The 14,717-nt window shown below is 35.2% G+C and overlaps 1 protein-coding gene across 2 annotated transcripts in view; it reads left to right on the plus strand.

Moving 5' to 3' along the window:
• The window catches only part of Rat1 (5'-3' exoribonuclease 2 Rat1), a 458,579-nt gene that overhangs the window by 227,655 nt on the left and 216,207 nt on the right, over positions 1-14,717 (plus strand). The window lies entirely within an intron of this gene.

The raw sequence follows: 14,717 nt of genomic DNA on the forward strand, positions 1-14,717 counted from the left end.
TTTGGAATTCAAAAGTACATCACCAATGGTGTCAAGACTAATACTCAAGATTTCTAAGAGGTACAAGCTAAAGATTATAATGATTTATGCACCAACATCGAGCCATGAGGATGAAGAGGTTGAAGAAATGTACACTGAAATTGAGAGTCTTCTAGATGAGCAGAAAACCCACTACACTATTATTATGGGGGACTTCAATGCTAAGGTTGGAAAAAGGCAAAACAGCGCAGAAAGAGGAACTATAGGAAATTTTGGAATTGGTGAAAGAAATAAGAGGTGAAAGACTTGTGGAATTTGCAGAATCTCAAGGACTGTCAGTAATGAACACTTTTTTCAAGAAAAGGGTGAACAGAAAGTGGACATGGAAGAGTCCAAATGGATTAACAACTAATGAAATCGACTTCATCCTCACTAACAGAAGATATATTGTGAATGATGTTACCATCCTGAATAAGGTAAATGTTGGAAGTGATCACAGAATGGTAAGATGTACACTTGATATAGATGTAGGAAAGGAAAGGAAAAAACTGACTCGAGTAAATAATACAAAGGTCTTTGAAATAACAGAGGAGGAGAAAAAGCAGTATGTACTGGAACTTAAGAACAAGTTTGAGCTTCTGCAGACTGCTCAGGACCAAGATATCGACGAGGAATATTACAACTTTCTGAAAGTGATAAAGCCCAAGAAACCTATAGGGAAACAGAAATCCAAAGAAGAAAAAATTAGCCAAGAAACACTTGTCATGATGAACCAAAGACGACAAATGAAGAGCAAGAAAAACACTGACAGGGAGAAAATTGAGTATACTGAGTTATGCAAAGCCATTAGAAAGAGACTCAGAGAGGACATAAGAAGATTTAACACAAGAAAAGTAGAACAAGCATTAAGGGAAAACAAAGGATTTAAATCAGCAGCCATGAGCAGTAATACAGAAAGACAAATGATACTGAAACTGAAGAATAGCGATGGTGTACTTATAAACAGCAGAGAAGGCATAATTCAAATAGCAGAAGACTACTATAGAGAATTATACAAGGAGCGAGGGAATGATACCAGCAGTGGGGAACATGGATTGCAAAGTAGCAACACATACGACATACCCGATATTCTTCCTGATGAGGTAGAACATGCATTGAAGAAAATGAAGAATCGGAAAGCCCCGGGGGAAGATGAAGTTACTGTAGAGTTGTTAAAAATGGGAGGAAGAGACATAACACAAAAACTGGCAAGGCTCTTCACAAAGTGCATTAGAAAAGGTGTGATGCCTAAGCAGTGGAATAATGCAGTCATAGTTTTGCTGCATAAGAAAGGAGATAAATCAGAAATTGGAAATTATAGACCAATTAGCTTGTTATCCCATATCTACAAGTTGTTCACATGGGTCATTACTAACAGATTAGAAAGAATACTTGATGAGAATCAACCGAAAGAGCAAGCTGGCTTTAGGACAGGATTCTCAACTATGGATCACCTTCACGTAATATCACAGCTAATGGAGAAAGCAAATGAATATAAAACACCATTATGCCTGGCATTTGTGGATTATGAAAAGGCATTTGACTCCATACAGCATAAGGCAATGTTTCGGCCACTGGAAAGACAAGGCATAGATACTCCATATATTATGATTTTGAAGAAAATATATGAGAGTGCTACATCCTTTATTAGACTAGATAAAGACAGTAGCAAATTTAAAATCGAGAAAGGAGTTCGACAAGGAGACACAATATCTCCGAAGCTGTTTACTGCTGCCCTTTAGGAAGCTTTCAGAAGATTAGACTGGTCGCAGAAAGGAGTCAATGTGAACGGAGAGTACCTAAACCATTTACGATTTGCAGATGACATTGTGGTCATAAGCCACGATCCCAAAGAATTAGAGGAAAATCTTAATCAGTTATGCACAGTTAGTAAGGATTTTGGACTAAAGATGAATATGGATAAAACAAAAGTAATGATGAACAAGTATGCCACGGAAAGGGAAATAATGATTGAAGGAGCAGTAATTGAAAAGGTGGAGTCATATACTTATCTGGGACAAGTTATTAGCTGTAATAATGATAAATGGCTGGAAGTCAAGAGAAGAATAAATTTTGGATGGATAGCATTCAGGAAATATAGCCACATACTGAAGAGCAATATCCCAGTTTGTCTGAAACGTAAAATAATGAATCAATGTATACTCCCCACCATGACTTATGGAAGTGAAACTTGGGCACTCACCAAAAGAATGGAAGAGAAGCTAAGAACTACACAGCGAAGAATGGAACGAATTATATTGGGAATCAGACTGTTAGATAAGAAGAGAAACACATGGATTAGGCAGCAAACTCAAGTAAAGGACATTCTTATCAAAACTAAAGAACTAAAATGGTCTTGGGCAGGACACATAGCTCGAAGACATGATGACAGATGGACTAAGAAAATAACAGAATGGTACCCAAGAGGGGCTAGAAGAAAACCTGGAAGACAAAGGCGGAGATGGATAGATGAAATTCATGAGTTTTTGAGTAGTAAATGGATGGCCAGTGCTCAAAACAGAAGGAACTGGAAAGTTGCTGGAGAGGCCTTCATCCTGCAGTGGATTGAAAATGGCTGATGATGATGATGATGAACTTTCTATAATTTTTTTTAGAATATCAGTTTTTTGAATAAAGATATATAAAATTAATTTTTGTTGAAGAAATCAGCCACAGAAAGTATAGAAATTATTGTTGAAGCATTTGGTGAAGAAGCTTTATCAAGTGATAGGATATTTCAAAGATGGATGTAACATCATTAAGGATAATACAAGCTGTGGGAGACTTTCCAAATCAACAATGATATACAAAGTCTCCCACATCACCAAAGGAGTCTGTTTTCAGGTAAATGAGAAACGTTTTTATTAAAATTAGGTGAACTGGAACCAGATATGTGTGCCTGTAGCTAAAGTTGATGTTTCCAATAGGTTGTCCATTTTCAAGGAGGGGAGTGAGTATTGTTATCCATGCAGGGACTATGATATTAACTGCACATGAATAACAAGCTAGCAAACAACCTTTCACAAGATAGGTCATATTGTCTCTAATTCTACCCAGACATGATAGGAGAGATTATATGCTTTGAACACCTTGTAGAAAGAACTGTAGACTTGAGAGACTCTGCAAGGTTTTTAGGAGGAAATTTTTTATCAGTGTGACCCACCCTAGTAGATAGAAGGAATCTAATCTGCTTTTAGAGATGGAATGCATATGAACAGAGATGGTGCAAAGATCTTTGTTGATGTCATTGAGGAGGCTTTGATGGTTTTCAGGGGAACTGCTAATTAGGGAGGATGAGTAGAGATGTTTCTCTGATGATGGGCGGAAATAACATCTTGATCACATCTCCACAAGTGTTTCTCCCCCCCCCCTCTATTAGAACATAAAAGTCAAAGAATCTTCCTTCTTTGGAAAGATGTACCAAGGACAGCCATGTTTTAAATAAATGGAAGGCTAATGCTAGTACATAAAGTTTAAATAACTTTTAAGGGATACATTAAGACAAGTAAACAGCACAAAAACACTTAGCACAAGGCAAACATAACTTAATTTCAATCCTTCTAAAGCTCAGTCCTGTCTTAAATCTTGCAAAAAGGATTCTTCTGCTCCTAATCTTATCTCTGATGATGCTCCGATTTCTATGCAAGATCTTGGGGATTACCCTGACTTATAATGTCTTGGCATAAAGCACATTACAAATATTGCGTTCTTTGCATCTAAAAAAGTAGGTTTTCTCTTTCGTTTTTGGCATTACTTTTCTTCCAAACAGTCATTGATTCTGTAGGAATTGCAAATACGGCCTACCATGGAATATTCCCACATCTGGGACGGTACCCCCCCCCCCCACACACACACACCAACCTCCTCAGGCTTCTATAGTTCCAGTTCTCTCTCTTTCAAAGAAGTCCAAACACGTGCTGCGAAAGTCAACATCCTTTTACTGTCCAAGTTCAAACTCACAGAACCAACTTTTCTTGTTACTCATTTATTCATTCAACTTCTGTTTTCTGGAACAGCCTTCCTTCATATGTGTTTCCTGAAAATTACAATCTTCAAAAGTTCAATTATAATGTCAACAATTATAGTGTCAATTATAATCTTCTTTCAACTTTTCAACACTCAACCCATGCATGCTACTAAGTACTATATGTTCTTAAAAAAAAAAAGAAAAGTACCTATACATAACAATGGTTCTTGAGAATGAAAAAAATTTAGTATGGAAAACATATTTATTTAACATGATATATTTATTTAACACTATAAGATAGTAAACTAATTATAAGGAATTTTGGGATATGTGGTTTCTTTCTTTGGCAATTCTTTACTTTTTATTTAATTTTAATTCACTTTATTGTGTATTATTAGTTATATTTTGTAGTTTACAGTAATATACCTATGTAAATCTAAGCAGACTCCATTACTGAATTTTTAGTGTGAACTCCCTGGAACATTTTTGCGAACCCCCAGGGGTTTGTGAACCACCGGTTGGGAACTGCTGCAATAGTTCATAAGGTTGATAATACACAACGATTAGTGGGGAGTGTTAATGGGTACTAAACTGGATGACAGCAAGTGAAGTCTCAGTTGTTAAAGTGCAAGGCAGGGGTTTTAATTTCAGGAAGGAATCTTGCAATTTGAGATACTATATGGCCTCTTTTAACAGAGAAGAATCCTGGAGAGGGAGAAAATAGGTTAATTATAGAATAACTTTAATGCAGCTGTAATGGAAGTCGTGAATGTGTTTTTACAATTAAAAAAATATATCATTTTTATATAGACAATGGAAGTATGGTTAAATAAGAGTATTTTAAGAAGGGCTTTAGGGAAGCAGGCCAAAAACTCAGTTTTATGGATATCTCCCAAGATGTAAATCTGCTTCAGGTTTCTCTAAGCAATATCCGAGCGAGCATTCTGAGTTCTCCTAATGTATATATTTTGATACTCAACATGAATGCATTAAATGGCATGTGGAAGATTGGAGGAGTCAGAGTGAAGTTTAAATAGCCGAAAAACCCTTAGAGGTCAGGAACTGAATACATGAATAATTCTTGATTGCATCAACCAGGCTTTTAGAATATGTTTTTGTTATTAAAAATATGAAAATAAAATCTAAAGTTTGATGAAACATATAATAAAATGTTTAAAATATACTGAGTTAAAAGTATTAAAAATATAATGAAATAAAGTCAAATGTAATATTTCAAGGAGGCACTGAATATAAATATATGGAAAAAAGTAATGTAGAAGCCTCTATAGAGTAAAAGTGAAGAGGAGGGGAAGAAAAAAGCAATTCTTAAGTGTCCCAAGGTTAAGCTAACCTCAAGTCACTTGTGAATTACCCAGAAGCATAGGAAAGGGGGGGGGGAGGGAGCAGTGGAGAAGAGAGAATTGGGGCAATATCCATCCCACATTTCCTTACCCCCCCACCTTTGAATAATTCATGCATGATCTGAAGTTAAATTAACCTCGGGACAGTTGAAAATTACTTCTTTCCTTTCCTCCCCTCCCATTCCCTCTTCACTTTTACCTTATGTGATATCTCTACATTGGTTCCATGTATTTATACTCATTTCTTCTTTGCAAGAAAGGCAACATATGGATGCTAAAAGCTCCTGTGTTTTTAGATTTCATTTCATTATATTTTTAATGCTTTTAACTCAGTATATTTTAAACATTTTACAGTAATATTTTATTGCAGTAGATTTTATTTGTACATTTTTTAATAACAAATAAATATATTCTGAAATCTGATCGGTGCAATCCAGAAATATTCATGTAGAGCAGTGTATTATTGTGTTCTTCATTATTAATGCTAACTTTTTGCCTACATAATGTCTTGGAATAGTTATGTCAGACATTGCTTTAATGCTCAAAATTTAACTAAAATTTAAGTAAAATTGTTTTATACTCTTAAAATGTACACTCGCTTAATTTAAAATATTAAGTGAGAAAAAGTTTATTGTGCAAAAACTTGAAAAACAAGACCATTTCTTTTGCATTGGCTACATTATTTGAGCTCTAATCTTTTAGATTTCAGATAAATTTTTGTTCCTTTTTTTTTTTTTTTTTTTTTTCTATCTTCTGCTTGCCTTAAATCCTTCATGATTCAGATCTTCAGCAAATTATTCAGCCTTTTTCAAAAATAAGAATTTTCTTGTCACTGAGAAAACTATTTAATACATGTAATTCTGGATCTGGATAACCTGCACCTCTCGTTCATTTCTTACCATTAAAAGATTGAGTATATTCTACCTGCTTTGAAATCATATTGTTATCTACTAGATAAGCTAAGGACATAGAAGGAAGAATCCCAAATTCAGCAGCAATTACTGACTTCTTGGCATCCTTTTTTTCTGCAGCCTGAATAACTTTATATACAATTGACAGTCTTTAGGTTTCTCTTAGGTACCATCCTGCATAATGCTAAAGCTTTCACTGAAGTGTATGTATGGCTACTCTGAAAATTAAACTAAAGCATACTAAACAGGTAACACAATAACAGTGCTCATTCTCATTCTGCCAATTCACAACAAAACCACGTGATTTATCCTGTATGTATGTGTATACAGGGTGTTTCAGTTAAACGTTTCAGAACTTCTAAGAGGGGTAGGGTACATCCTGACAACTCGAAATCATATAGCAATGTGGGGTCGGAAATGCTTTCCTGAAGCGGTGTTGTACACAGAAGCACCATAAAGAAAAGAGACCGTAAGTGAGAAATCGTTTTAATAATACATGAAAAGAAGCAAAAGGTACATGGATTAAAGTAAGTGTTCGAAGTTTCTTCCACGGGCTACAATGCACGCCTCACATCTCCGACGCATGGACATCCGAACATTCTGGAATACTCCAGGCGAATTTCGAATTTCTTCGGCAGCTACTGCGATTCTTGCAACCAGCTCCTCAGCATTGTCAACAGGGGTGTCATAAACTAGCGATTTCATATGGCCCCAGAAATAAAAATCAAGACATGATAGGTCGGATGACCGAGCAGGCCAACGCACGGGACCACCACGTCCGATCCACTGTTGACCAAATGTGACATCCAGGTAGTTACGAACATCTCCGCTCTAATGGGCAGGGCTCCATCGTGTTGGAACCACATTGTCTGTTGCGTCAATGCAGAAATCTGTTCATCTCTCAAAAGTTGTGGCAATACTTGTTGCAGAAAGATCAAGTAGATAGGTCCGGTTAGACGACACGGTAACAGGTAAGGTCCGATGAGGTGATCTTGCAGGCCAACGCACGGGACGTGGTGGTCCCGTTCGTTGGCCTGCTCGGTCACCCGACCTATCATGTCTTGATTTTTATTTCTGGGGTCATATGAAATCGCTAGTTTATGACACCCCTGTTGACAATGCTGAGGAGCTGGTTGCAAGAATCGCAGTAGCTGCCGAAGAAATTCGAAATTCGCCAGGAGTATTCCAGAATGTTCGGATGTCCATGCGTCGGAGATGTGAGGCGTGCATTGTAGCCCGTGGAAGAAACTTCGAACACTTACTTTAATCCATGTACCTTTTGCTTCTTTTCATGTATTATTAAAACGATTTCTCACTTACGGTCTCTTTTCTTTATGGTGCTTCTGTGTACAACACCGCTTCAGGAAAGCATTTCCGACCCCACATTGCTATATGATTTCGAGTTGTCAGGATGTACCCTACCCCTCTTAGAAGTTCTGAAACGTTTAACTGAAACACCCTGTATATGTACAGCACTGTATTTGTAACTTGAATTGCTATATGACACTAAGAAACTGCTGAAAAATAATTATTGCAACTGTAAGTTCATTTCTGTCAGATTTATTCACAGAAGATCATGTAATTTTGTCAGTCATTCAGTTAGAGCAGTGGTTTTCAACCATTTTTTAATAATGGCACCCCTATGTAATTTATTTTATTTTGTGGCATCCCTACTCAATTTTCTGCCTGTTAGATCCAATTCGCTTGTGTGTGTGTGTGTGTGTGTGTGTGTGTGTGTGTGTGTGTGTGTGTGTGTGTGTGTGTGTGTGTGTGTGTGTGTGTAAAAGCTGAAAACAAAAAGCACATTCCTCTACTTGATGCTTGAAATATAAAAATAAATTAGAATGATGATTAAAAAAATAAAAATAACACCAACAGCATGGCAAGACAGAAGAGCGAAAATATTCAAAATTAAATTAAACAATCGATTCGATCGAAATGCAGCGATTCCCTGACCATTATTGGCCTTGTGGTCCTCTGTTGAGATTGGGCATAATGGTCAGTCTGTTTTTGTTTTATTTTATTGTAGTTAGTTTATATCTCTACTGGTGATATTTCACATAAATTTGGACTTGGTGCCCATCAGAGGGGGGGGGGCGCCGTTAAATTTCTACTATTACAATAGTATAATTTTATTCTTTATATAAAGGTACTAAGTGAACATCAATTATAGATCACCACAAAATTAAAAAGATACTGTACACCTTTTTATAATGAAATAAACATATAAATTAAAAAATAATAAGTTTGAGTAACTTAAACCCAAATTACAAGGCAACCCTGGAACGTTGTGGCACCCCAGTTGAAAACCACTGAGTTAGAGCAACGGTTCCCAACTGGTGGTTTGCAAACCTCTGGGGAATTCACACTAAAAATTCTGTAATGGCATCTGCTTAGATTTACATAGGTATATTTTTGTAAATTACAAAATAGTTTAATATTAACTTATGCGGTTTATATTTAGTTGTGGTTTTATTCTTTCATTCTCGAAGACTGTTGTTACATAATAATAATTTTATATTATTATGTTTTTATGCTGGAAATATTTTATAATAAAAATTCAGAACCATTATACGATTTCAGAGAATATAGGCATAGTGGTATTCAAGTCAAAAAAGGTTGGGAACTGCTGAGTTAGAGTGAATGAATGAATGTCTCCTGAACTGATATAATGAATATGCTGCTAATACATTTCCTGTCTACTTTTGCTTGAATTTAACCCATGTAGTCATTTTGTGGAACTAAATCATAAAAATGTTGAGTTATTCAGAAGAACATCAAATGCAGTTTGAGTTAACAAGAATTTTAAAGCATTTATCTATGTAAGTTTTGTTGGAAAATTGTCAGAGTTCAAGGTATCAATGAATTCAACTTATCAGTGTTCGAGTTGAGATTTTAATGTATTAGTCACATAAAGAAAGAATAAATCAGTGTAGTACAATATATCTCTTGCCATGCACATTAATAGCATTCTCTCAACCAGTGGCCAAAAAAATTTTTATCAGTGGTACAGAGCACTTTTAATGAAAATTACTTACAACCTATCTCATCATTGACCTTAATTTATTATTGATTTATTTAGTTACACCATTGTTTTTAATTTTTATTCTTTTATTTTAAAATAGTTTTTATTTAATCTTTTAATGTGCTTGTTTTAAGTGAATAATTATAAAATGTTTCTTTTATTTGAATACTTCAGTAATCACTAACTATATTGAGTTATCTAGAGTTTATTTATCACTGCTTAACTGACTGTCTACACTATACTTCCATTCACTTAGTCTTGCAAGTATGAGGGGACATCAGCAGTAAAAATGTTTATTTATAGGTGATCTATAGTTCTAAAATGTTAAGAAATAGTAGTTTCAACTTTGGACGAATTTTGAGTAATTTGAAGAAATTTGATTCCACCAAAATTTGCAAGTTATGGCAAAAGTAATGATTCCAGTATTTTTCAGAGAAATGTTTGCTGTTGAAAATAGAAACACAGTAATGATTGACTAATGCATACACAGAAATACCTGCACACTTATTTTTCCACATCTGTTTCCATTACATGAAGTACATCTGTGCCAGTCTGAAAGTTATTGCATCCTACCATTGAAAATAAATGTTTCATTTGTCCACTTCTGGATTATGATCCAGAATTATGTCAACTTCTCATTGTCTGCACACTAGCTGCATCCCATTTTCATATATTTGTGAGGGTTTTTTTTTGTTTGTTATTGGCTCCTTCCACAGTCAGAAATTCCTTCAGCTCTCTCTAACATGATTCTTGGGTAGTCTGAAGGGTTATGACCACAATAGATTTAATATACTCAATCAAGGTGATGGCAGGAAGTATAAATGCTTCCTTTCCTAACAATCACAGTAATCATTATTCAGGGAAAAAAATGAATTGAACTTTTGGAGTGATCTTTTATTGTATGAGGTGTAAAATAAAATGTTGCATTGCAAAATTCATGGTTTTAATTAGGAATTCTCACAGAACAAATGAAGCTCTTGACATTGGCTACACTGTTTGTTTTCAACCAATTGAAACCTTCCACCCAGTAACATTTAAATAAACCATCACTTACGTTTCCAGTTGTGTATTTATCTTTTTGTTCATGCAAGAATTCTCTATCATGTAATCACAATTATATAAACATTGCTTTTTTAAATTCTGCTATCAAAATATACAAGAAAAGATTGAAACCATGACACTGTAAAAAAATAGCAAAACTGCTTTTGCTTCATTACCATGGAATCAAATAGTTAATTTTTTGGGTTGTCTGAGGAGGGTCAGTTTGTTTTGTGGAGATTGAAATGGTAATTTCCAAGTTCATGAGAACCTGCTACTTGTCTCAATCCAGCTAGCTACACAGTTAGAAATCATAAATTAAAATTCTTCCCATCTTTAATAGGATTTATACTTAGATGTGCCTACTCAGAAATCAAAGTTGTTACAGGCCAACTCATAGAGGTGTTGTCACTAAAGCAAATATTGGCTGAGAGTTTATAAAACCTTGAACAAACATGCATTTGATTTATCCATTTGGAGCTCTTTTTTATTAGTATTATTTAACTTTTTACTTCAACAACATCATTATTTAAGTTTTTAGTTAAAAGCTACTGGATTGTTGAATGTCAGCTTGTCATAACAACAACAACAACAATAGAGATTACCGTATTTATAAAACAGATACATCTTGGGTCCACAATGCATGAATTTCTCCTCCCTGCACCTCATACGATTGTTTTCTTTGAAATGCCAATAAAGTGTCACTTTTTCTGCTTTGTATACAAATCTTTTAATTACAAAATATCCACTAAATATAAGCATGCCATTTTATTTTCATGGAAAATTAGAACCAATATACATAAAATTTCAATGAGGGTGAAACAGAAGCTAATATCATGCTACTTCTTATAACTTAATTTTATCTTATTTTTTTTTTGTTTTAAAAAATGTAAAATTATGTTACGTACCAATAATTTCTCTTGTAGGACAGTTTTAATCCTACAAAGGCATTTACCACAATATTGTGAGCTCACTCATGAGAGATGTTGAATGTTGTCTCAATATACATGCAGATCATGCATATCCTGTGAATAAATTGATTAATTCCTTTTGTAATTGATTGCACTGTCTAAATTGTATACAAATTTATAAATTGTGTGAATAAATTGTAATTTTTGATTAACTGCCATCCTGCTTACCATCATTAGCATTGATAATCAAGATAACACTATAAAAGGGGTGGCTGGAATCATTACACTTCATTGCAGGTGTAATGATTCCAGCATGTTTTTATGTTTTTCTGGAAATATTTTTGGCAATTGTGAAAGTAACAGTTGAAATATATGTGAAAATATTTCTATACTTATTTTTAGTCTCTCTTACATTCAGCATGTTTATGCATCATGGAATGCCACTATAATCTCTTATTATTAGAAATTCACTTTTTTGATCATCATCCAGAGTATCACCACTTTTGAGTCTGTTAACCCAGTGGTGCTCAAACTATGGGGCAAGACCCACAGAGGGGTTGCGAGATAAATTAAAGGGGTCGTGACAATTTTTAAATAAATTTATTTTTTGGTGTACATAAAAGCTAAAAACCTGTTGTTAAAATTACTTTTTCAATACTGTAGGTGTAGAGAATTTACAACTCGAACTAAATCTGAGATATGAATGAACCCTACTGCCTATTGCGTCGGGAATATACCTTAATTTGCTCACTGGCTATGGACCAATATTGATATGGACAATATAGATTCATATTGTTAATACTAGCAGACTCCAGTGCCTGAGGACCAAAATCAATTGAACCAAATCTATCACAGAATGTATACATACTCTGCATAGGTATTGACCATATGAGATACTTGAAATAATTTGAAACATAATGAAGAAATTGTGCTGCAAATAGCAAGTCTGTTGCACGCATGCTTTAATCTGCTTCGTAATTCGGTGCTTTCATATCAATTTGTTCTCCCTGCTGCAACAAAAATGATTTCAATTATGCATGGAGAAAAATACAGCAACAATTTAAAAACCATTCCTCTGTCCAGAGACCAGTCTAGTGGCGTATTACAGTTATCACGGACAACATAAAATTCAATTTATTAAATCGATTGAGAGAAAGTCCAATTTTTGCAATACAGTTAGATGAATCCACAGATATTCCCAACTTTGCTCAACTTATTGTATATGTATATGTCAGATACTGCTACGAGGGAGATATTTTGTACGATTTTCTATTTTGCAAAGCCTTCGAAGGAAGAACGACAGGCGAGAAGATTTTTGACATTATATATATTTTCTTTCAAACGAATGATCTAACGTGAAACAACTGTGTTGTGATTTGTACTGATAGTGCGGCTGCATTACCGGGAGAAAATAAAGGTTTAAAGGGCGAAGTAAAGGAAATTGCTCCAAATATAGTTTAGAACCATTGCATCAGTGACATAGCTACCATGTAGACAGGCAAGGCAATTGCCTCCAGGCCCATGCCCTTTAGGGGCCCGACGTCTTTGGCTGTCTCCTGTTTTTGCAATTTTCATTAATTAAGTAGGGGCCCGAACATGTCCTTTGCCTCTGGGCCCGTGAAAGGGTAGCTACGCTACTGCATTGCATTCTACATAGGGAAGCATTAGTAGCAAAGGAAATGCAAACTGAATTGGACGAAGTTTTGAAAGATGCAGTAAGTGTGATCAACTTTATTAAAAATGGAAGCTTAAATATTCGAGTTTTCACTAACTTTGTAATGAAATGGGATCCGCTTATGAAACTTTTTACATACGAAAATGAGGTGGTTATCCAGTGATAAAGTGTTGCAACATATTTTTGACTTCAAACATGTAGTTTTTATTGATTTTATCAGATAAAAATCAGAACCTTGCTTAATTGGTTACAAATCAAAAATGGCTTGGAAACCTTAGTTACCTTGTTGATATATTTGAAAAACTTAATGATTTAAATTTAAGTCTTCAAGAACAGGGAACTGATATTAATACTCAGTGGTAAAATAGACGCTTTCAAAAAGAAACTTAATCTTTGGAAAATTGAATTAGAGCGTAATAATACTGAGACATTCCCTTGTTTTTCAGAATTTGTTAATAGCAATAATATTGACGGTCTAAAATTTAGGGATATCATTTCCATCCACCTGACAATGCTAATTAAGAATTTTTCCGAATGATTTAATGTATCTCCAGAAAAAAAAGTTGTACTGGATTCGTGATCTCCTTGTTTTTGAAATTTCTTCGTGCCCCAAAATTACCATTGAGCAAAAGGAAGATCTTATCGACCTGAAGTCTGACGAATCATTACAAACTTGTGTGTTTCAGGACCTCCAACTTGTGAAAATGTTTGGCTTTCTTTTCAAGAAGAGTATCCAGGATTATCAAAAATGGCAATACAAACTTGCTACCTTTTGGGTCTACAAATTTATGTGAAGTTGGCTTCTCAAAATTAACAGCTATAAAAGCAAAACAATGTTCCAGACTCGATCCAGAAGACTGTTCTTCCTTTTCCATAAACCGATGCTATACTTGTAGCACTTTCACCCTTTCTTAAATGATTATTTCAATTTTTTGTAATAATCCCAATGCTACTCATTTACGTTTCTCTGTCATTTCAGTAGGTTTACTAAATAAAAATTATTAAAATGTGAAAGAAGAGATTAAAGTGCAACCGTATATAGTGAGTTGTATACAAAGACTGAGTGACACATGGCACCAATATCACAATGCATTGCGGCGTAGCGGGGTTAAATGATGGTTAACAGAAACTGATGGTAAATAGGGTGACGTACAATTGAAGTTCTACTGTAGTCTGAGGGAGTCAAATCCAGTGAGTAGGGCACATGCTGTAATAGCTCAAGCAGAAGACTCCTTTGGCCAATTTCCCCATGCCTCTTGAACTTCAATTCCTTGCAGAAATGTCTCAGTAGGGTAGAAAAATATTTGTCATTGATAGTGGCATCTCATTCCAGGAAATCAACAGTGATCACTCCTTTTGCATCCCAGAATATGGATGCCATGACTTTCCCAGCCATCTTCCACTCAACTGTTTTAGGAGAGGGAGAAGTGGGATGCTTCCACTGTTTTGATTGTTCTTTTGTTTCAGGCTTGAAGTGGTGCACCCATGTTTCATTCTATAATGACATAATACTCCCAAAACTGGGGGCCTCTGTAGCCAGGTGGGCAGGAGTAGCAGTGCGTAACACACACTTCTTGATTAGACCGGGGTTCAAGCCCGTGACCACCAAATACAGAGGATGCAGAAAGGTCAGGGAATGACCCTGGAGCAATATTGCCTTATTCGCTAATTCTCCTAAAAAAAACCAAATAACAACAATAACAACCCCCAAAACTGAGCTTCATTAGCTTCAAAATGCTACACAATCTCATGACAACACCTCACTCTTTCTAGTTTCTGATCTCTGCATTCATTGCTTTTGGAACCCACCT

The sequence above is a fragment of the Mastigoproctus giganteus genome, chromosome 6, assembly GCF_048544385.1.
Source record: "Mastigoproctus giganteus isolate SK-2022 chromosome 6, ASM4854438v1, whole genome shotgun sequence".
Classification (NCBI taxonomy): Eukaryota; Metazoa; Arthropoda; class Arachnida; order Uropygi; family Thelyphonidae; genus Mastigoproctus; species Mastigoproctus giganteus.